Source organism: Balaenoptera acutorostrata, chromosome 16 (assembly GCF_949987535.1).
Source record: "Balaenoptera acutorostrata chromosome 16, mBalAcu1.1, whole genome shotgun sequence".
Lineage (NCBI taxonomy): Eukaryota > Metazoa > Chordata > Mammalia > Artiodactyla > Balaenopteridae > Balaenoptera > Balaenoptera acutorostrata.
This window is the reverse complement of record NC_080079.1, coordinates 42,414,045-42,439,080: the sequence shown is the minus strand read 5'-3', so window position 1 is coordinate 42,439,080 and position 25,036 is coordinate 42,414,045. Positions and strand designations below refer to the sequence as shown.

Genomic DNA, 25,036 nt, shown 5'->3' with positions numbered 1-25,036 from the left:
GAGACACATACAGATTGGAAGTGAGGGGATGGAAAAAGATATTCCATGCAAATGGAAATCAAAAGAAAGCTGGAGTAGCAATTCTCATATCAGACAAAATAGACTTTAAAATAAAGACTATTACAAGAGACAAAGAAGGACACTATATAATGATCAAGGGATCGATCCAAGAGGAAGGTATAACAATTGTAAATATTTATGCACCCAACATAGGAGCACCTCAATACATAAGGCAAATACTAACAGCCATAAAAGGGGAAATTGACAGCAACACAATCATAGTAGGGGACTTTAACACCCCACTTTCACCAATGGACAGATCATCCAAAATGAAAATAAATAAGGAAACACAAGCTTTAAATGATACATTAAACAAGATGGACTTAATTGATATTTATAGGACATTCCACCCAAAAACAACAGAATACACATTTTTCTCAAGTGCTCATGGAACATTCTCCAGGATAGATCATATCTTGGGTCACAAATCAAGCCTTGGTAAATTTAAGAAAATTGAAATCATATCAAGTATCTTTTCCGACCACAACGCTATGAGACTAGGTATCAATTACAGGAAAAGATCTGTAAAAAATACAAACACATGGAGGCTACACAATACACTACTTAATAACGAAGTGATTACTGAAGAAATCAAAGGGGAAATCAAAAAATACCTAGAAACAAATGACAACGGAGACACGACGACCCAAAACCTATGGGACGCAGCAAAAGCAGTGCTAAGAGGGAAGTTTATAGCAATACAAGCCTACCTCAAGAAACAGGAAACATCTCGAATAAACAACCTAACCTTGCACCTAAAGCAATTAGAGAAAGAAGAACAAAAAAACCCCAAAGCCAGCAGAAGGAAAGAAATTATAAAGATCAGGTCAGAAATAAATGAAAAAGAAATGAAGGAAACAATAGCAAAAATCAATGAAACTAAAAGCTGGTTCTTTGAGAAGATAAACAAAATTGATAAACCATTAGCCAGACTCATCAACAAAAAAAGGGAGAAGACCCAGATCAATAGAATTAGAAATGAAAAAGGAGAAGTAACCACTGACACTGCAGAAATACAAACGATCATGAGAGATTACTACAAGCAACTCTATGCCAATAAAATGGACAACCTGGAAGAAATGGACAGATTCTTAGAAATGCACAAACTGCCGAGACTGAACCAGGAAGAAATAGAAAATATGAACAGACCAATCACAAGTACTGAAATTGAAACTGTGATTAAAAACCTTCCAACAAACAAAAGCCCAGGACCAGATGGCTTCACAGGTGAATTCTATCAAACATTTAGAGAAGAGCTAACACCTATCCTTCTCAAACTCTTCCAAAATATTGCAGAGGGAGGAACACTCCTCAACTCATTCTACGAGGCCACCATCACCCTGATACCAAAACCAGACAAAGATGTCACAAAGAAAGAAAACTACAGGCCAATATCACTGATGAACATAGATGCAAAAATCCTCAACAAAATACTAGCAAACAGAATCCAACAGCACATTAAAAGGATCATACACCATGATCAAGTGGGGTTTATCCCAGGAATGCAAGGATTCTTCAATATACGCAAATCAATCAATGTGATACACCGTATTAACAAATTGAAGGAGAAAAACCATATGATCATCTCAATAGATGCAGAGAAAGCTTTCGACAAAATTCAACACCCATTTATGATAAAAGCCCTGCAGAAAGTAGGCATAGAGGGAACTTTTCTCAACATAATAAAGGCCATATATGACAAACCCACAGCCAACATTGTCCTCAATGGTGAAAAACTGAAACCATTTCCACTAAGATCAGGAACAAGACAAGGTTGCCCACTCTCACCACTATTATTCAACATAGTTCTGGAAGTCCTAGACACAGCAATCAGAGAAGACAAAGAAATAAAAGGAATCCAAATTGGAAAAGAAGAAGTAAAGCTGTCACTATTTGCAGATGACATGATACTATACATAGAGAATCCTAAAGATGCTACCAGAAAACTCCTAGAGCTAATCAATGAATTTGGTAAAGTAGCAGGATACAAAATTAATGCACAGAAATCTCTTGCATTTCTATACACTAACGACGAAAAATCTGAAAGTGAAATTAAGAAAACACTCCCATTTACCATTGCAACAAAAAGAATAAAATATCTAGGAATAAACCTACCTAAGGAGACAAAAGACCTGTATGCAGAAAATTATAAGACACTGATGAAAGAAATTAAAGATGATACAAATAGATGGAGAGATATACCATGTTCCTGGATTGGAAGAATCAACATTGTGAAAATGACTCTACTTCCCAAAGCAATCTACAGATTCAATGCAATCCCTATCAAACTACCACTGGCATTTTTCACAGAACTAGAACAAAAAATTTCACAATTTGTATGGAAACACAAAAGACCCCGAATAGCCAAAGCCATCTTGAGAACGAAAAATGGAGCTGGGGGAATCAGGCTCCCTGACTTCAGACTATATTACAAAGCTTCAGTAATCAAGACAGTTTGGTACTGGCACAAAAACAGAAATATAGATCAATGGAACAGGGTAGAAAGCCCAGAGATAAACCCACACACATATGGTCAACTTATCTTTGATAAAGGAGGCAAGCATATACAGTGGAGAAAAGACAGCCTCTTCAATAAGTGGTGCTGGGAAAATTGGACAGGAACATGTAAAAGTATGAAATTAGAACACTCCCTGACACCATGCTCAAAAATAAACTCAAAATGGATTAAAGACCTAAGTGTAAGGGCGGACACTATCAAACTCTTAGAGGAAAACATAGGCAGAACACTCTATGACATACATCACAGCAAGATTCTTTTTGACCCAGCTCCCAGAGAAATGGAAATAAGAACACAAATAAACAAATGGGACCTAATGAAACTTAAAAGCTTTTGCACAGCAAAGGAAACCATAAACAAGACCAAAAGACAACCCTCAGAATGGGAGAAAATATTTGCAAATAATGCAACTGACAAAGGATTAATCTCCAAGATTTACAAGCAGCTCATGCAGCTCAATAACAAAAAACGAACAACCCAATCCAAAAATGGGCAGAAGATCTAAATAGACATTTCTCCAAAGAAGATATACAGATGGCCTACAGACACATGAAAGAATGCTCAACATCATTAATCATTAGAGAAATGCAAATAAAAACTACAATGAGATATCATCTCACACCGGTCAGAATGGCCATCATCAAAAAATCTAGAAACAATAAATGCTGGAGAGGGTGTGGAGGAAAGGGAACACTCTTGCACTGCTGGTGGGAATGTAAATTGATACAGCCACTATGGAGAACAGTATGGAGGTTCCTTAAAAAACTACAAATAGAACTACCATACGACCCAGCAATCCCACTACTGGGCATATACCCTGAGAAAACCATAGGTCAAAACGAGTCATGTACCAAAATGTTCATTGCAGCTCTATTTACAATAGCCAGGACATGGAAGCAACCTAAATGTCCATTGACAGATGAATGGATAAAGAAGATGTGGCACATATATACAATGGAATATTACTCAGCCATAAAAAGAAATGAAATGGAGGTATTTGTAATGAGGTGGATGGAGTTAGAGTCTGTCATACAGAGTGAAGTAAGTCAGAAAGAGAAAAACAAATACAGTATGCTAACACATATATACGGAATCTAAGGGAAAAAAAAAAAAAAAAGGCCATGAAGAACCTAGTGGCAAGACGGGAATAAAGACACAGACCTACTAGAGAATGGACTTGAGGATATGGGGAGGGGGTGGGGTGAGATGTGACAGGGTAAGAGAGTGTCATGGACATATATACACTACCAAATGTAAAATAGATAACTAGTGGGAAGCAGCCGCATAGCACAGGGAGATCAGCTCGGTGCTTTGTGACCACCTAGAGGGGTGGGATGGGGAGGGTGGGAGGGAGGGAGATGCAAGAGGGAAGAGAAATGGGAACATATTGTATATGTATAACTGATTCACTTTGTTATAAAGCAGAAGCTAACACACTATTGTAAGGCAATTATACTTCAATAAAGATGTTTAAAAAAAAAAAAAGATAGTCTGGGCATAGTCTTTATGAGATTTTACTTAGGCTTTCACCTTGAGTATGGGGTCTGACTTCTAATCTTCGAGTGTACATACATAGATACATATACCTCAGAATTTCAACTCTAAATTTTGCTGTTTCAGTAAAAAAAGAAAGTATTCATCGCACATGAAGATCACTTCAAACTTCAGAATCTTATAGATTTAGCTACTTATTATAATTTATATCCTGTACCTCATATAAACAGAATGATTTAATTATAATAATTACACTTATAAATATATGTTTTGTGTAATATATTTAAATTTTTATTGCCTTAAAAATTATTGCAAATGATATATTTAACTCAGAAATTGAAGTTGTTTCTTTGAACGTTAAATAAAGCTACATAGTTTCTAATATATCTGTTGAAAAATCTTTTGCATTAAAGATGCAGATTTGATTTGTTATGCATACCTCAGATTAGTGGTTGTAATCTCATTTTCCAGCCAACAAATAATCTGAACTGTTGTATTTACTATAGATAAATTACCCTCTGTTCTTCCCTTAAAAATACATTACAAAAAAAAGGTAGCTGTCTTCTGAACCATAATCATTTGCTGCTGAAAGTTAGTGTACAAAGCCTCAAATGGTGAAAAGGTAGACATAAAAAGCAAATGATCCTTTAATCACTTCATTGTAAATGTTTACAAGAAAAGTATCGCAGGCCTGATGTGTGAACTTCTTGTTCCCTTTACTGCAATCTCCAGCAAAATTATTGTTAAATGCTTTGCTAAACTGCCCCATTTACAAAACATGTTCTTATATTACTGACATTTCTTAGTTTGATGGAGCTATGCATCCCCGGATATGTGTTGAAACAGAGCCTATCCATGTTACTATAGCTATTTGACCAGGTCATCAAATAATTTGTGTCCTAAATACTACATCTAAGGGAATGTGCTTCTTTGAGCTTTTCTGAGTCAGGCGACAGAATAAGAAAATGGCAAAGTTGAAAATAATCTCTGAGCTACTTAAGGGTATAGATAATACTATCTGTTGTACACATTCATGTTAGAATAAGTAAACAAAAGCAAGCCCATCCAAAGAGAATTGTAGGTATTAAAGTTTAACTTGGACCTCTAGCAAATGTATCAAATTCTGCAACTCAATACTTGTAACCATACTTTTTCCCATATTAAGAATTATCAAGTCATGGTAAGATTTTATGGTAAGCAAGTGACTAGTGTCAATCACAACTCCTGAGCAATGAGAATTTACTATTGTAGAGACAAAATGATAGCATGGTTAAACATATGTACCCTGAAGTCAAACTTCTTGGGTTGAATCCCTAGTCCACCATTAAAAAAATAGTGTAAATACTGGGGAATTACTTAAACTTCATGTGTCTCATTTCATCATCTATACAATGAGGATAATAATAACTGCCTCATGGTGTTGTTATGAGGCTTATATATGTTAATACATTTTTAAAAAGCAGTTTGGCATCATCTTTGATGTTAAAAAAGTCATGGGATTGGTTCCCCTCCAAGTGAGCGTAACAGAGAGAAATACCAAATACAGACTGTCAAATGTAGAGTACATTTGATATTTGGCCTTAAAAAGTACTAGATATCATTATCTGTTGCTCTCATATTTCTCACTCAACTCACCTTATAAAATAGCTAATAATTATTTAGTATATATTAATACTAGACACAATTGAATGTTCTACATGTGTTACTTCCTTTAAAATTCAATCTTTTAAGAAAATAATAATTATTCCCATTTTCTAAATAAGGACACTGAAACTTTAAAACTTTAAATCACCTTAAAGATGACTTTTAAGTTGCAGTCCAACAAGTTCAGCGTAATTTGTAAATTCTCTAGTTTAACCAGTAGATCAGCTACTGATAATCTGAGGCTTAGTTTGAAGCTAATGAAAAGTTATCCCAGGACTGCTGGGAAAGTCAGAGAATGCCTGTTCCAGTTCATGCTATGGATGCTCCCAGCCTTGGTCTGGAACCCTTGCATTTTCTAGGTTAATCTAGGTTGTTAAAAAATAAATAAATAAATAAAACTCTTCTCTATTGATCTTCAATAATGTCTCTTCAAAATACTTGGGGTGAAGAAGCAGAATAAATTCTGAAAGAAATAATAAAAGGTAATCTTGTTGGAAAAGGCAGGTCTTAATTACACATCAAAAAGAAACTTTCAGAATAAAATATTATTAGGTTTTATATCTGAAAGATGGACTACTGTAGTTACTTCTTATTGTCAGAGCGACCACTGGCTTTTTATTTATAGAAACCGTGGCCATCATCCCCTTTTGGAATTCACCTAAATTCATTCCCCCTTCCAGTGTCAGCCTGCATCCAATAATTGATCCATGTGGGAATACAAATGCTTGACTCTCTTCCCTATCTGGGACAGCTTTGAAGGGTTATTCCATCTTAAAGATTATTCATCTGTAGCACTGGCTCAGACTTCCACAGAAACATGATCACTGCTTTACTTCATCCTCTGCCCAATCTTTCCTTCGTTTCCCTTCTGCAGATGTTAGTCTTAAAAACACTTCTAGTAGATCTTCTGCATGCTAATCTTTATCTCAGAATCTGTTTCCCAGGGATCCCATCTGACTAGAGCAAGCTTATTAGTAGAGTATATTTTTTCTCTAAGCAAACCTTTCACCAAACAAGCTCTATTATCAAATATTTTATGCACCATGAGTGAAATGGTATAAATTTGGAGCTGTACTTCATTGAAATACATTTTTTTTGTTTCATTTTGATTTTCAGTGTTTTTTTTTTTTTTTTTTTAATATGTCAAACTGGCTTAATTGGCTGCCTATGCTCCTTTCACTTTTTGGAACACTGAAGACTGTTTCTGTTTATAATTTTTGCAAAGGCCAGATGATCTGACTTTCTTCATAAATTATTTTCTTCATACCTTCTAACTTTGGATTCAGTCATCCATAAAACAGAGAGTTTTGAAATAAATCTTGTGGTTATATAGTAGAGAGATTTGGATAGACAATATTCACATCTCCTATCTCATACAGAAATATTTTGATATTGCAAATCCAATTTAGTTTATAATTCTTTTTATTTGGAATTTCCATCATATATAAATCTGTGCCTTTTGGCAGATGCTGAAATGTATTTCTTGCTTTTGAATTTGTGTTTAGCTATAAAAAATCCCTTGTGGTCTGATCTTTCCTAATTCTTAACAACTTATTCCCACTATTATATTCCCTAGCCACCACAGCAAGAAGAATTTGTTTTTACCCATTTTAAAAATTTCAGGGTAAGAAGAAACAGAATTGGATTTTAATAGCTCAACATAAGCAGAAGGCGAAGGCAAAATCTTCTAATCTTCTAATATGAAGGCTAATTATGTGGAAGGTGATGGCCAGATGTCCTCTCTTCCCTTTAGGCACAGAACAAGAGTAATTAGGTTTAAGTTTAACATGGGGGATTCAGCAAATCACACTCAGAAAATCATCAAGCAGCCAGGCTATTCTTAGAGATGACTGCATTGAAACTTCACAAAAAGAGAACAACCAACCCTTTGCTGCAAACCCTTATTTAAAGTAGATCCTACATTCAATGTAAGACAAAATGAAAAAGAATTGATGTTTAGGAAAATGTGTGTGGGTTGTTGAGTAAAAGTGTTACTAGGAATTTCTAAGTATTATTCATGAAACATTACATTGGTTCAAATTTTAATGAATCATGTATTTATTGAATTATTATTTATTCAGTTTTATACTAGGGAAAGGAGTAGAAATACTTTAGATTTTTTTGACACTGTAATGTTCAATTTCAGGGCTTATTTGAAAATCAAATCATGGAGCCTAAATTATCTTCTTCGTATATGAAACCAAAGAAACTGTTGTCTAGAAACAATATGAGAAAATATTGCCAGATGTGACTATATATTTATTTTAAACTGTGATGATGATATTAAATATGTAACACCTAAAGGGCTAAAATCAATGATGAACAATGAGTTAGTACTGATACAAAATCAATACAGAATACCCAATAGAAAAATTGGCAAAAAAGAAAAAAAAAGAAAAAACAGGTAAATCACTTGACAAATTGGTAAATTTCTAGGTAATATAAAAATGTACTTGGGAGAAAATATTTGCAAATGAAGAGACCAACAAGGGATTAATCTCCAAAATATACAAACAGCTCATGCAGCTCAATATCAAAAAAACAAACAACCCAATCAAAACCTCGGCAGAAGACCTAAATAGACATTTCTCCAAAGAAGACATATAGATGGCCAAAAAGCATATGAAAAGATGCTCAGCATCATTAATATTAGAGAAATGTAAATCAAAACAACAGTGAGGTATTATCTCACACCAGTCAGAATGGCCGTCATCAAGAATCCACAAACAATAAATGCTGGAGAAGGTGTGGAGAAAACAGAACCCTCTTGCTCTGTTGGTGGGAATGGAAATTGGTACAACCATTATGGAGAACAGTATGGAGGTTCCTTAATAAACTAAATAGAGAACTACCATATGATCTAGCAATCCCACTCCTGGGCGTGTATCTGGAGAAAATCATAATTTGAAAAGATATATGCATTCCAATGTTCACTGCAGCACTATTTACAATAGCCAAGACATGGAAGCAACCTAAATGTCCATTGATGGAGGAGTGGATAAAGAAGAGGTGGTATATATACACAATGGAATATTCCTCAGCCATAAAAAAGAATGGAATAATGCCATTTGCAGCAACATGGATGGACCTAGAGATTGTCATACTGAGTGAAGTAAGTCAGACAGCGAAAGACAAATATCATATGATACAACTTATATGAGGAATCTAAAAAAATGAACTTACTTACAAAACAGAAATAGAGTCACATATGGAGGAAACAAACTTATGGTTACTAGGGGAGAATGGGGGGAGTAAATTGGGAAACTGAGATTGACATATACACACTACTATATATAACTAATAAGGACCTACTGAATAGCACAGGGAACTCTACTCAATAGTCTGTAATGACTTACATGGGAAAAGAATCTTAAAAAGAGTGGATAGGGAGAAACATTCAAGATGGCAGAAGAGTAAGACGTGGAGATCACCTTCCTCCCCACAAATACATCAAAAATACATCTACATGTGGAACAACTCCTACAGAACACCTACTGAATGCTGTCAGAAGACCTCAGTCTTCCCAAAAGGCAAGAAGCTGCCCAAGTACCTGGGTAGGGCAAAAGAAAAAAGAAAAAACAGAGACAAAAGAATAGGGACGGGACCTGCACCACTGGGAGGGAGCTGTGAAGGAGGAAAGCTTTCCACACACTAGGAAGCCCCTTTGCCGGCGGAGACTGCGGGTGGCGGAGGGGGGAAGCTTCGGAGCCATGGAGGAGAGCACAGCAACAGGGGTGCAGAGGGCAAAGTGCAGAGATTCCTGCACAGAGGATTGGTGTCAACCAGCACTCACCAGCCTGAGAGACCTGTCTGCTCACCCACCTGGATGGGTGCAGGCTGGGAGTTGAGGCTCCGGCTTCTTCGGAGGTAAGACCCCAGGGAGAGGACTGGGGTTGGCTGCATGAACACAGCCTGAAGGGGGCTAGTGCACCACGGCTAGCTGGGAGGCAGTCCAGGAAAAAGTCTGGAACTGCCTAAGAGGCAAGAGACCATTGTTTTGGGGTGCGCAAGGAGAGGGGATTCAGAGCACCGACTAAACGGCTCCAGAGATGGGCACAAGCCACGGCTATCAGCGCGGACACCAGAGACGGGCATGAGACGTTAAGGCTGCTGCTGCAGCCACCAGGAAGCCTGTGTGCAAGCACAGGTCACTAGCCACACCTCCCCTTCTGGGAGCCTGTGCAGCCTGCCACTGGCAGGGTCCCGTGATCCAGGGACAACTTCCCTGGGAGAACACACGGTGCACCTCAGGCTGTTGCAATGTCATGCTGGCCTCTGCTGCTGCAGGCTTGCCCCGCATTCCATACCCCTCCCTCCCCCTGGCCTGAGTGAGCCAGAGCCCCATAATCAGCTGCTACTTTAACTCTGTCCTATCGGGGTGAAGAACAGACGCCCTCAGGAGACCTACACGCAGAGGCAGGGCCAAATCCAAAGCTAAACCCCAGGAGCTGTGCAAACAAAGAAGAGAAAGGGAAATTTCTCCCAGCAGCCTCAGGAGCAGTGGATTAAATCTCCACAATCAACTTGATGTACCCTGCATCTGTGGAATACCTGAATAAACAATGAATCATCCCAAAATTGAGGCAGTGGACTTTGAGAGCAACGATATATATATATTTTTTTCCTTTTACTCTTTTGGGGAGTGTGTATGTGTATGCATTTTTGTGTGATTTTGTCTGTATAGCTTTGCTTTTAACATTTGTCCTAGGGCTCTGTCTGTCCATTTTTCTTTTTTTTTTAGTATAGTTTTTAGCGCTTGTTATCACTGGTGGATTTGTTTTTTGGTTTGATTGTTCTTTCTTTCTATTTTTTTCTGTTTTTATTATTTTTTAATTGTTTTTATTTTTAATAATTATTTTTTATTTTTTATTTTAATAACTTTATATTATTTTATTTTTTCTTTCTTTCTTTTTTCCTTTTTTTCTCCCCTTTCTTCTGAGCCGTGTGGCTGACAGGGTCTTGGTGCTCAGGCCAGGTGTCAGGCCTGTGCCTCTGAGGTGGGAGACCCGAGTTCAGACCACCTGGCTCCACGTAATATCAAATGGCGAAAGCTCTCCCAGAGATCTCCATCTCAACACTAAGACCCAGCTTCACTCAACGACCAGCAAGCTACAGTGCTGGACACCCTATGCCAAACAACTAGCAAGACAGGAACACAGCCCCATCCATTAGCACAGAGGCTGCCTAAAATCATAATAAGGTCACAGACACACCAAAACACACAACAGGACGTGGTTCTGCCTAACAGAAAGACAATATCCAGCCTCATCCACCACAACACATGTACTAGTCCCCTCCACCAGGAAGCCTACACAACCCACTGAACCAACCTAAGACACTGGGGGCAGACACCAAAAACAACGGGAACTACAAACCTGCAGCCTGCGAAAAGTAGACCCCAAACACAGTAAGTTAAGCAAAATGAGAAGACGGAAACACACAGCAGATGAAGGAGCAAGGTAAAAACCCACCAGACCAAACAAATGACGAGGAAATAGGCATTCTACCTGAAAAAGAATTCAGAGTAATGATAGTAAAGGTGATCCAAAATCTTGGAAATAGAATGGAGAAAATACAAGAAACGTTTAACAAGGACCCAGAAGAACTAAAGAGCAAATAAAGAATGATGAACAACACAATAAATGAAATCAAAAATTCTCTGGAAGGAATCAATAGCAGAATAACAGAGGCAGAAGAACGGATAAGTGACCTGGAAAATAAAATAGTGGAAATAACTACCACAGAGAAGAATAAAGAAAAAAGAATGAAAAAAAGAATGAAAAGAATTGAGGACAGTTTCAGAGACCACTGGGACAACATTAAATGCACCAACATTCAAATTATAGGGGTCCCAGAAGAAGAATAGAAAAAGAAAGGGACTGAGAAAATATTTGAAGAGATTATAGCTGAAAACTTCCCTAATATGGGAAAGGGTATAGTTAATCAAGTCCAGGAAGCACAGAGAGTCCCATACAGGATAAATCCAAGGAGAAACATGCCAAGAACATATTAATCAAATGATCAAAAATTAAATACAAAGAAAAAATATTAAAAGCAGCAAGGGAAAAAAAACCCAAATAACATACAAGGGAATCCCCATAAGGTTAACAGCTGAACTTTCAGCAGAAACTGCAAGCCAGAAGGGAGAGGCAGGACATATTTAAAGGGATGAAAGGGAAAAACCTACAACCAACATTACTCTACCCAGCAAGGATCTCATTCAGATTCAATGGAGAAATTAAAACCTTTACAGACAAGCAAAAGCTAAGAGACTTCAGCACCACCAAACCAGCTTTACAACAAATGCTAAAGGAACTTCTCTAGGCAGGAAACACAAGAGAAGGAAAAGACCTACAATAACAAGTCCAAAACAATTAAGAAAATGGTACGAGGAACATACATATCGATAACTGCCTTAAATGTAAATGGATTAAATGCTCCAACCAAAAGATATAGGCCGGATGAATGGATACAAAAACAAGACCCATATATATGCTGTCTACAAGAGACCCACTTCAGACCTAGGGGACACATACAGACTGAAAGTGAGGGGATGGAAAAAGATATTCCATGCAAATGGAAATCAGAAGAAAGCTGGAGTAGGAATTCTCATATCAGACATAATAGACTTTAAAATAAAGACTATTACAAGAGACAAAGGACACTACATAATGACCAAGGAATCAGTCCAAGAAGAAGATATAACAATTGTAAATATCTATGCACCCAACATAGGAGCACCACAATACATAAGGCAAATGTTAACAGTCATAAAAGGGGAAATCGATAGTAACACAATCATAGTCGGGGACTTTAACATGCCGCTTTCACCAATGGACACATCATCCAAAATGAAAATAAATAAGGAAGCACAAGCTTTAAATGATACATTAAACAAGATGGACTTAATTGATATTTATAGGACATTCCATCCAAAAACAACAGAATAAAATTTCTTCTCAAGTGCTCATGGAACATTCTCCAGAATAGATCATATCTTTGGTCACAAATGAAGCCTTGGTAAATTTAAGAAAATTGAAATCATATCAAGTATCTTTTCTGACCACAACGCTATGAGACTAGATATCAATTACAGGAAAAAATCTGTAAAAAATACAAACACATGGAGGCTAAACAATACATTACTTAATAACCAAGAGATCACTGAAGAAGAAAAAGAGGAAAACAAAAAGTACTTAGAAACAAATGACAATGAAAACTAGATGACCCAAAACCTATGGGATGCAGCAAAAGCAGTTCTAAGAGGGAAGTTTATAGCAATATAATCCTACCTCAAGAAACAAGAAAGATCTCAAATAAACAGTCTAACCTTACACTTAAAGCAATTAGAGAAAGAAGAACAAAGAAACCCCAAAGTTTGCAGAAGGAAAGAAATCAAAACGATCAGATCAGAAATAAATGCAAAAGAAATGAAGGAAACAATAGCAAAGATCAATATAACTAAAAGCTGGTTCCTTGAGAAGATAAACAGAATTGATAAACCATTAACCAGGCTCATCAAGAAAAAAAGGGAGAAAACTCAAATCAATAGAAATAGAAATAAAAAAGGAGAAGTAACAACTGACACTAAAGAAATACAAAGGATCATGAGAGATCATTACAAGCAGCTATATGCCAATAAAATGGACAATCTGGAAGAAATTCTTAGAAAAGCACAACCTTCCGAGACTGAACCAGGAAGAAATAGAATATATAAACAGACCAATCACAAGCACTGAAATTGAGACTGTGATTAAAAATCTTCCAACAAACAAAAGCCCAGGACCAGATGGCTTCACAGGTGAATTCTATCAAACATTTAGAGAAGAGCTAACACCTATCCTTCTCAAACTCTTCCAAAATATTGCAGAGGGAGGAACACTCCTCAACTCATTCTACGAGGCCACCATCACCCTGATACCAAAACCAGACAAAGACACTACAAAAAAAGAAAATTACAGACCAATATCACTGATGAATATAGATGCAAAAATCCTCAACAAAATACTAGCAAACAGAATCCAACAACACATTAAAAGGATCATACACCACGATCAAGTGGGATTTATCCCAGGGATGCAAGGATTCTTCAATATATGCGAATCATTCAATGTGATACACCATAATAACAAATTGAAGGAAAAAACCATATGATCACCTCAATAGATGCAGAAAAAACTTTTGACAAAATTCAACACCCATTTATGATAAAATCCCTCCAGAAAGTAGGCATAGAGGGAACTTATCTCAACATAATAAAGACCATATATGACAAACCAACAGCCAACAATGTTCTCAATGGTGAAAAACAGAAATCATTTCCTCTAAGATCAGGAACAACACAAGGTGGCCCACTCTCAACACTATTATTCAACATAGTTTTGGAAGTTTTAGCCACAGCAATCAGAGAAGAAAAAGAAATAAAAGGAATCCAAATTGGAAAAGAAGAAGTAAAGCTGTCACTGTTTGCAGATGACATGATACTATATATAGAGAATCCTAAACCTGCAACCAGAAAACTACTAGAGCTAATCAATGAATTTGGTAAAGTGGCAAGATACAAAGTTAATGCACAGAAATCTCTTGCATTCCTATACACTAATGATGAAAAAGCTGAAAGAGAAATTAAGGAGACACTCCCATTTACCATTGCAACAAAAAGAATAAAATACCTAGGAATAAACCTACCTAAGGAGACAAAGGACCTGTAGGCAGAAAACTATAAGATACTGATGAAAGAAATTAAAAACAGATGGAGAGATATACCATGTTCTTGGATTGAAAGAGTCAACATTGTGAAAATGACTATACTACCCAAAGCAATCTACAGATTCAGTGTAATTCCTATCAAACTACCAATGGCATTTTTCACAGAACTAGAACAAAAAATTTCACAATTTGTATGGAAACACAAGAGACCCTGAAGAGCCAAAGCAATATTGAGAAAGAAAAACGGAGCTGTAGGAATCAGGCTCCTGGACTTCAGACTATACTACAAAGCTACAGTAATCAAGACAGTACGGTACTGGCAGAAAAACAGAAATATATATCAATGGAACAGGATAGAAGCCCAGAGATAAACCCACACACATATGGTCACCTTATGTTTGATAAGGTAAGAAAATACAATGGAGAAAAGATAGCCTCTTCAATAAGTGGTGCTGGGAAAACTGGACAGCTACATGTAAAAGAATGAAATTAGAACACTCCCTAACACCATACATAAAATTGAACTCAAAATGGATTAAGGAACTAAGTGGAAGGCCAGACACTATAAAACTCTTAGAGGAAAACATAGGCAGAACACTCTATGACATAAATCACAGCAAGATCCTTTTTGTCCCACCTCCTAGAGAAATGGAAATGAAAACAAAAATAAACAAATGGGACCTAATGAAACTTAAAAGCTTTTGCACAGCAAAGGAAACCATAAACAAGACAAAAAGACAGCCCTCAGAATGGGAGAAAATATTTGCAAATGAAGCAACTGACAAAGGATTAATCTCTAAAATTTATAATCTACTCATGCAGCTCAATATCAAAAAAACAAACAACCCAATCCAAAAGTGGGCAGAAGACCTAAATAGACATTTCTCCAAAGAAGATATACAGATTGCCAAGAAACACATGAAAGAATGCTCAATATCACTAATTATTAGAAAATTCAAATCAAAACTACAATGAGGTATCACTTCACACCGGTCAGAATGGCCATCATCAAAAAATCTACAAACCATAAATGCTGGAGAGGGTGTGGAGTAAAAGGAACCCTCTTGCACTGCTGGTTGGAATGTAAATTGATACAGCCAATATGGGGAACAGTATGGAGGTTCCTTAAAAAACTAAAAATGGAACTACCATATGACCCAGCAATCCCACTACTGGGCATATACCCTGAGAAAACCATAATTCAAAAAGAGTTATGTACCACAATGTTCATTGCAGCTCTCTTTACAATAGCCAGGACATGGAAGCAACCTAAGTGTCCATCGACAGATGAATGGATAAAGAAGATGTGGCACATATATACAATGGAACATTACTCAGCCATAAAGAGAAACGAAATTGAGTTATTTGTAGTGAGTTGGATGGACCTAGAGACTGTCATACAGAGTGAAGTAAGTCAGAAAGAGAAGAACATATACTGTATTCTAACACATATATGTGGAATCTAAAGAAAAAAAAAAAGGTTCTGAAGAACCTAGGGGCAGGACAAGAATAAAGATGCAGATGTAGAGAATGGACTTGAGGACATGGGGAGGGGGAAGGGTAAGCCGGGACGAAGTGAGAGAGTGTCATGGACTTATATATACTACCAAATTTAACATAGATAGCTAGGGGGAAGCAGCCGCATAGCACAGGGAGATCAGCTCAGTGCTTTGTGACCACCTAGAGGGGTGGGATAGGGAGGGTGGGAGGGAGACGCAAGAGGGAGGATATATGGGGATATCTGTATATGTATAGCTGATTCACTTTGTTATACCGCAGAAACTAACACAACATTTTAAAGCAATTATACTCCAATAAAGATGCTTAAAAAAGAAAAAAAAAGAAGAACATCCCATGGAGGGAAAAAAAAAAAGACTGGATATATGTATATGTATAACTGATTCACTTTGCTGTGCAGCAGAAACTAACACAACATTGTAAATCAACTATCCTCCAATGAAAATTATTTTTTTAAAAGTACTATAATCATTATGAATAAAAATTTACTAATGAAAATTACTTTATTGTTCTGTAGTTGTCAATCTGATAAAGTTTAAAAATTATTTAGATAAATCAAATGCAGTATATACATACAATAGAGTATTATTCAGCTTTAAAAAGGAAAGAAATCCTGTTACTTTCTACAACATGTATACATCTTGGACATTATACTAAGTAAAATAAGTCAGTCACAATAAGACAAATATTGAATGATTCCACTTATTTGAAGTATCTAAAGCAGTCAAATTCACAGAAAGAGAAAGAAAAATGGCGGACCAGGGACTGGGAAAAGGGGGATATGGGGAGTTATTAAATGGTACAGATTTCATTTTTGCAAAATAAAAAAGTTCTGGAGATCTGTTGTTTAACAATGTGAATATACTTAACACTACTGAACTGTACACTTAAAACCAGTTAAGATGGTGAATTTTTTGCTATGTTTTTTTACCTTAATTAAAAAATTTTTAAAACACACAAAAACTTAAGATTACCTAACAGAGGTGAGAATTTGGGAAAATAGATATTTTCTTTCCTTTTAGGTTTGCAACTTGATATAGTATTTTAAAATTTCAATTAGGTAATATCATTTGAAATTTGTATTCCATTTTGAGTAGAAATTCTACTTTTAGAATTTATCACATATCATTTCTTACAAAAGCAAAAAAAAGTATAAACTTTTATTTGTAAAAATAATCTCATTATACATATATTAGTAAAATAAGTTTAGCTGATACAACAGATAACCCCCAAATTTCAATAAAGATTTATTTCTCAATTCCATAAATCCAATTGGTTATTCCCAATCAGCATTAGAGAAATCTGTTCCAGTCACACAGAGACCCAGCCTGATGAATACTCTACCATATTAAAACATGTGGTTTCAACGGTCATTTTCAGCTGACAGAAAAATAAGAAAGACAGTGTAGATTTGGGGCATAGGATATTTATATGGTCCAAGCCTAGATATGGTGTACCTTCCTGCTACATCAAAGCATGTCCATGGTGCAGCAGCATTAGCTGCCCCCCAGGGTTTTCATAAATTCAGTTGTGAAAGCTTCATTCCAGGCCTACTGAATCAGACTCTGCATTTTAATATGATCTCTATATTAATATTGCATACCAACAATTCATATTAACTTTTGAGAAGCAATGGTTTAGACAAGGGATAGGCAAAGCTGCTGGCCACATAGGGCCTGCTACACTACAAAAGATTAATATCTTTAGGGATTAGTATAAGGGAAAGGATATGGAGAACTTCACAGATTATTTTCTCTATTTCTGTTTCAATGGTCATCTTATTTTTCATATTCAAGTCTTTGTTTTAAAAGCACAAGAAATTAATATCTTGCCATCTTAGTATTCATCTTGATCCCTGATAACAGAATAATCTGTAGTATATCTGGATATATAAGATTTTAGCTCATGGAGATACTCTCACTTAATCTCTCTGTGCTCACCTTTAGATAATTCTATCCAGAAAAAAACAATATTCCCACTTAATAATATTAGATAAATTCTATGTGGAATTAAGCTAAGCCATAATGAAAAGTATTCTAGAAAAAAAGAGAAAAAAAATATTCCAACTAGACAGTAAATTTGCTTATGTGACCACTTTAAAAGATTATGAACATGTTGACAAATTAATGTCATCATCTTTAAATTGGACATACACACACACACACAGACTCACACATATATTCACACACATCTTGTTTTCCTATAGTTCATAGAAGTTTTGAATAATCATACTTCTCCAAAGATGAATTTAATGAAGATGGCTGACAAAATGTTATAATGACACTTTGAACCAGCAAGTTCTTTTTGGTAATGCTATCATATCTGAAGCATATCACATTTAAATATTAATTTTCACAACCAAATTATAAATGAACGTCTTTCCTAAGTCCATAGGGAACAAACAGAAAACAGTATTAGAGCTCCCCCTGCTCTCAAGTGGCAGCTGCAGCTAACATTCATGGGCCAATACCATTTTACAGAAACAAACAGTTGAACTCCGAGTTTAATACCTGGAATAATTAGAAGACTTCTGCATTTTAAGTTTTAAATATCCTTCTTTTTTTTTTTTTCCTGAAAAAAAAATTTATATATACACACACACATATATATATATGATTCCAACTTAGCATTCTTACAGACCAAAGATTCCTTTCGGAAGCATTTCCCCCAGATACTTAGCTGTCAAATTTTAAACTTCAAGAACTAAGAAAAATTGGAATATAATCTCAACTGTGGATGCTGCTCCTCAGACTGAGAAAGGGATGGGAGGATGCTCAACGATAAAGAGCTACTCTTACAAGTGCAGCAAAGAAAGTAGAAAACAGAATTTAAAACAGCAATATCCTTTGGAAAGACAATAGAAAGCTCAAGTTCAGGCTCCATGGAATGGTCATGGTCTCTAACTTTTTTAAGGTCCTGGCCACTATGACAGAAGACACATCTCATTTCTCACACAGTTTCAGAAATTCCTGCTCTGAACCACACTTAGATAGCAAGTCACAAGACAGGCTCCCTAGCAGCAAAGCCCTGGACTATGTCAGCCTTACCAGTCCTGCATACTGCTCATCACCACATGTCATTCACTAAAGAATAATAACCCAGGCTATTTTTCCTCAGTGGGTTAAAAATCTCAGAGAACAAAGGCAGAGGAAAAGCTCTAAAAATTCACAGAAATGTATCATAAATGCAGATGGCCAGAAAATAATGGCAATAAACAGAGGAGTGTATTTGAGGATAGGATTTACCTCTTTTGGCCAAACCATGTATGGAGAGGGCTATGTGCTTCGGGCCCAGGCATTTCAGCCCACACTCCTTCAGCAAGCCAAGAGCATTCTGATACTGTTAAGTCATAGGCAACACTTCAAGGTAAATATCCTTCTTTTTTAATCTGTAATATATAGTTGGTTAATTTTTTTAAAACATTAAATAGAGAGTCCTTTTTTCTTGAAGGTTTAACCAAAAAAAAAAAAAAAAATGTTGCACAGCTATTTCTCTAAAGTGTTTGAATTTTTTTAAGGAGCCTTTTTTTTTTTTTTTTGGAAAAGAATGCTTGAGAATATTTTACATCAAGTAAAATCCTAGAATTTTAGCTCTGAAAGAGACCTGGGAGTTCAACTCTTTTAAAATTTTATTCCCCAGTGAAAAATCAGAGAAGAAAGCACTTGCTAAAGTTCATACAGCCAGTTTGTAGCAGAATCTGGATTAGGACCCAGGTTGATGTCCAGTCCATAGGATGTGTTCCACTGTTCCACATTTCCTTGCCATTATTTATTAGAGTACTTAGTTGAATTTGTTGGACTAAAGTTTTTTTGTTTTCCAACATTTCAAGAAAGAACTCTTGCAACAAACACAACTCATTTATTAATTAACACACCCATATACAGTGGGTATTTTTACTTAAACAAAGACTAGGATGATTCTAAGTTTGACTATAATGGCCATGAGACATTAGTTTATATAATAAAAATTACTGAATTGATTTTTGGTCAAACTGAATATTTTATGTAACTGCCTGACTATTTTTGTAAGTGGTTACCCCCCTGCCTGTCCATGTGGAAGAAAAACCAATGATCAATAAATTTAGAAAATTCAAACTATAAGGACTACTCTATTTCAGTTTCCCACTTCACCCACAATTTTCTAAGGAATTCAGCTTCAAGTCAGAATTGCCATTTATTTCTACAATAATTTTAGTTGCACATGTTGACTTCTGAAAAATATCTTATAGAAAAATAAATAAAAGTGATTCGCCATAGGGCATAAGGACCAACACAATTCTTTCCTGGTACATTTTAAATGCTTCACCAATTCTAGACAGTAATAAGGTAGTAAAACCTTACTACAGGAAGAGAGTAAAGGGTATCATATCAAAGACTTTTCAGGTTTTTTTTTTTCTTTTTGTATAGAGGTAGTTGTTTGGAATCATTAGGAAAGACTCATTTTAGGATAAAGAGTATATATGTGTATGTGAACAGTCAATATGTGGGGTTTTTTGTAAATATCATTTCCTCATCCCAGGTTTTATGACAACATAAAACAGTAGACTTGTAAAAAAAAATTTAATCCCATCATGATATCTGGATCTGTGAAAGGCTTTCTTTATAATGGAAGATCTATTTTGAGTGGTAAAGTTTGTATGTTTACAAAGCATTTAACCAGCAGTGTCAGGGAAATGGAATAAAAGATTTCTAGATGAAACCTGCCTAGTAAGAGTGTGATTGTATTCAAGATGATGAAGCTGACAGTATATAAGAAAGTAAGGGAAATGGAATAAAAGATTTCTAGATGAAACCTGCATAGTAAGAGTGTGATTGTATTCAAGATGATGAAGCTGACAGAGTATGAGAAAGTAGTTATTCGCCAACAAAGAAATTATATTATCAGCAAAGAAGAGAAACTGAAGAATCTGAAATAAATTGATCCATAATGTTTGGTCTCCTTGGAAAACACTAGTTACTTGGGAAGATACAGTAATCATATCTTCAGTTCAATATTAAATAATGGAATGAAAACTTGTGAAAAGAGACAGTAGTTTTTTGTTCAAAAGAATAGGTTCTACTAAAGCAGTTTGGACAAAGAAAATTGAGGAGGTAATTTCTTTTAAAAAAAAGAGCAGGAAGCCATTGAAAACATGCAGAAAGTGACCCTAACCAAACCTGTCAGTCATTAGTACAGAGAATATCAAAATAGGGGTCGTGGGATATGTTCTATGGGAAAATATTAAAAATAAAGCCAAGAAAATATATCTGGAACAATTAATTTTTAAAGCTTAAATTCAATTTGAAACATAAACCATGCATATTCCTCTTGGGTAGCTTTCCCAGGGCTAAGACTAGCTTCTCAACGAACTCATGACAAGTAAGCAAAAGTGACTTCAAGCAGCTGAGCATCTAGTCTTAAGCTTCAATTTTAAATGAGGGTCTCTTGAGCCAGGACAAGATTTGGTCAATTTCTTTTAACAGTGCCTTTGTTTGAACATACTGATTAGCAGGTGATCTAGTGAAAGAAGACATTTAGAAAAGGCTGTTTTGCTAATGTTCCCAGAGTAATAAAGAGATCAAAGTGCTACAAATCTCATTGGGAATTCTATTCACTTACAACTGCTATTCTAATTTAATCATCTTGTCCTTAAGAGGAGAGGGGTCAAGTGAGTTTCTGAAGATTTGGTACTTAGCTAAAGGTGTAAACTTGTGCTAAAATCTATTTTTTCTTTTGAATAATTAAGTCTCCCTTTTTAATACCAGAAGGTTTTTATCTCTGATATGATCATGGGCAATAATTTTTCAGTTAACTAGTTTCAGTTTTCTAGTTAACCTAGAAAATAACAAATCTCAATTCATAAATACTTTAAACATTTTATTTTAAATTTAAACAAACACACACAAATACAAACATACTATTTGATGTACTGCCAAGGCCATTCTAGGGCTGTTAAGTCTCCAGTTGGAATGCTATATTATTTTACATTAACTAGGGTCACTCATCATTTATAAATTAGTTTTGTTTTTTTTTTTTTTTAAGTGGAGTGAGAAGTTAAAGATTATTGAAAAGCAATCTGAGGACAGAATCATCTAGAACTTTGTTTCTCCTTTGACATCTTCCCTGAGGGCTGGGACAAGCGCTACTGCCTGGACAGCCTGGACCAGGACTGCTTCGACACCATCCACTTCTTTGAGAACAAGACCAGCCCCGGTGGGAACGACTTTGAGATCTACACAGACCCCTGGAGTGTTGGCCACAGTGGGGTGTCCCTTCAGGACCCTGTGCAGCGATGCCGTGAGATCTTTTTCCCAGAAACAGCCCATGAGGCGTGACCAGGGCCCACACCTGCCCCTTGGGACTTCCAGAGAGCTCTGCCCGGGCCTAAGAGAGCCCCTGGCCCTGGTGTTGGGGGGCACCAGGGCCCCTCCTCTGGCCCAGGACACCTGCCTCATGTTACCTGCTGAAGGCCCACCTCAGTGGGCCCAGGGTCTGTGTGGACAGCCACCCCCAGCTGGTCAGCTCTTGGTGGGCCTGGCTCCCGTCCTCCACCCCGATGGCCCTGGCTGCAGCTGCAGCAGTCCCCACCCTCTAATATTTTACAACAAAGTCAGCCATACCTCCATCAACAGAAATTTTTCTATTTGCCTTTACTGAGTCAGCTCAGTGCACTGAATTAAGTTTTCATAAAACAACTCTTTCCAGTGTTATATGTGCTTGATTTGCACAACACAATTAAATTATGTAATTTCAAATAGCATGTATAACTGGCTTAGCGACCATGATAATTTGAATATTTATCAGTAAACATTTGCTTACCTTTCTCTCCTACTGTGGACAGAGAATGCTTCCATATCCCATTGATGTTGGGCTTGGTTATATGACATGATTTGGTCAATGAGATGTTAGTGGATGTGATTTCAGCATAAGCTTGACATATACTTGCTCTCTTGCCCTTCTGTCATCACAATGAGAATAACGTGGCTTGTGTAGCTTCTGCCAGAAAAATGAGAAATGCGTTGAGTAGAGCCACCTCAGCTGACCCACAGATGCATAAACAATATAAGAAATACTACTGCTGTATGCCACTGAGTTTTGAGGTATTTGTCATGCACCAGGAGATGAACAGTAGAGAAATAAACTCAAATGACTATAAAAACAAAAAAACCTCCAATTCAACTTGTTAAAGCATATACACGTGGATTAACAGAATCATAGTAGCTATAAGTGTAAGCATGTCATGGAATCAAAACACAAAAGCTGGGAGAAATCATATTTCCATTTGTCTCAGGCCTTTGTATTCTTTGCTTGTATTGCTCTTCTTTCTAATAAAAAGTAATTTGGCCAAAAGTGTTTACCATCATAGTGTTGGGTCTTTCTACATACCATTTATCACTCAAGAATCTGGAGTACAGCAAAGAACACAACATGACAAAACTCCTGGCTTCAAAAAATATATATTCTAATCCAAACACAAAATGTAGTAAAATGGTGGAAATTAAAACCCAGGAACAATTTCACTCATCAAATTAGCTGAGATAATAGATTTCTATTCTCTACTTACTACTAAAACAAATACTTTTTCCTGCAGTGAAGGAAAAAGAGTAAGGAAGAATGTGCTATCTTACACTACAACTGGACAGCAAGCTGGTAAGACTTTATAGAAAGCCAAAAGAAAAATTTTAATAAAAAGAAATGTACAGGAAATTTTATCTAATTATACTCTTGAGTATCCTAAGGGAAATAACTATGAGTGGGAACACTTATTTAAATAAAATATGCTTATTTGAGTTAACTAGATATATATGGGGAGGAGACTCTCAACACCAAAAGATAATGATTTTGGATAAATAAATATATAGTATTCTTAAAATGGAAAAGTATGAAGTTACTGAATTTATAAATTTTATTAATACAGAAATTTTTTGTATATTGTTAACTTTAGAAATTATACAAACACATTATTATTTCTTTTTCTGTAAAATTTTTACAAAAGTCATGTGTGAAGAAACACAAGAATTCAGATATCGTGGAATATTATTTTAGCCTTGAGATAACAGAGCATGTCAATAAAAAGTCACAGTTTTTTTCAATAGTTCATATAATGTGATATTAAAAAAACCATTGCACATTTTGCTTTTTCTATGAATAAGTACTAAAAAGATAGAAATATATGTTAATTATGACCAAATATTAACATTCATTCAGATGCTTAAGATTCATATTAAAGCAATATATTCAGGTAGCTATGGCCCTTTTTTGTGCAATTTAAAAACAAGTTTGAAAGAACAATATTTAGAGGAAAATTGGAAGTCTTCATGTTTTTCTATCTCAAATTTAAATATTAAATATGTAAGAAAACACAAATCTTCAGAATGTTGACCTGAAATAAATAGACTGTTAAGTATTCCTGCAGAAATGACAGATTTATTTGGGATCAACAGAGAATTGCAATTTGGGGTCTGCAACCATGATGAGCCATGAACAAGTACCCAACATGGCAAGGGAAGGAGAATGCTTTTATAGAGGGGAAAGGAAGTTAGGAGGGATATAGGAAACTAAGAGTCCATGCCTTTTTGTTGGATGAGTCCTTTCCAGGGAAGAAGAGTAGTCTTTCTTTTTCCTACTGAGCTCTGCTATCTTCACAGGGCATAGGAGCTCCCCCTTCTTGTCTCCCAATTCTATTTAATTGAGGTTTCTGTTTATTAATATTACATTTCCCCTTTTTGATCAAGATCTTTCTCTGAAAGCATCACTGATCAACAGGAATGTCAATGTCAGGTATTTGTCAGGTATTTAGGTCAGGAAGGACCTTCCCTGGATGTAGTGTCTCACATTGGAGGGAAACCTATTAAGGTCCCATTTGAGTAAAAAGGAGGGGTAGGAGGGAGAACCCTCAGATCCTTTTTATCTAAAGTCCATCTGTTATCAAGATCATAGACATTAGAGACCATCTAAAGTGTTATGTCATCATCAAAGTTTTGGTGATAAACTTCCAACAGCCTATTCTGGATATGTTGGGAGAGCTGTCTCATCAAATGTCATCTGCTTCAATTCTGGGAAATCTTTACTTTCAGGTCACCAGATGATGTACAAGTCCAGTCCGTGTTCTGT

General features: G+C 36.0%; 1 long non-coding RNA gene across 1 annotated transcript in view; it reads right to left on the bottom strand.

The window, feature by feature from the left end:
• The window catches only part of LOC130705073 (uncharacterized), a 264,956-nt gene that overhangs the window by 107,646 nt on the left and 132,274 nt on the right, over positions 1–25,036 (bottom strand). Inside the window, exon 3 of the long non-coding RNA XR_009005724.1 lies at positions 22,742–22,918. This is a non-coding gene — a long non-coding RNA (uncharacterized LOC130705073). The remainder of the gene's footprint in view (positions 1–22,741; positions 22,919–25,036) is intronic.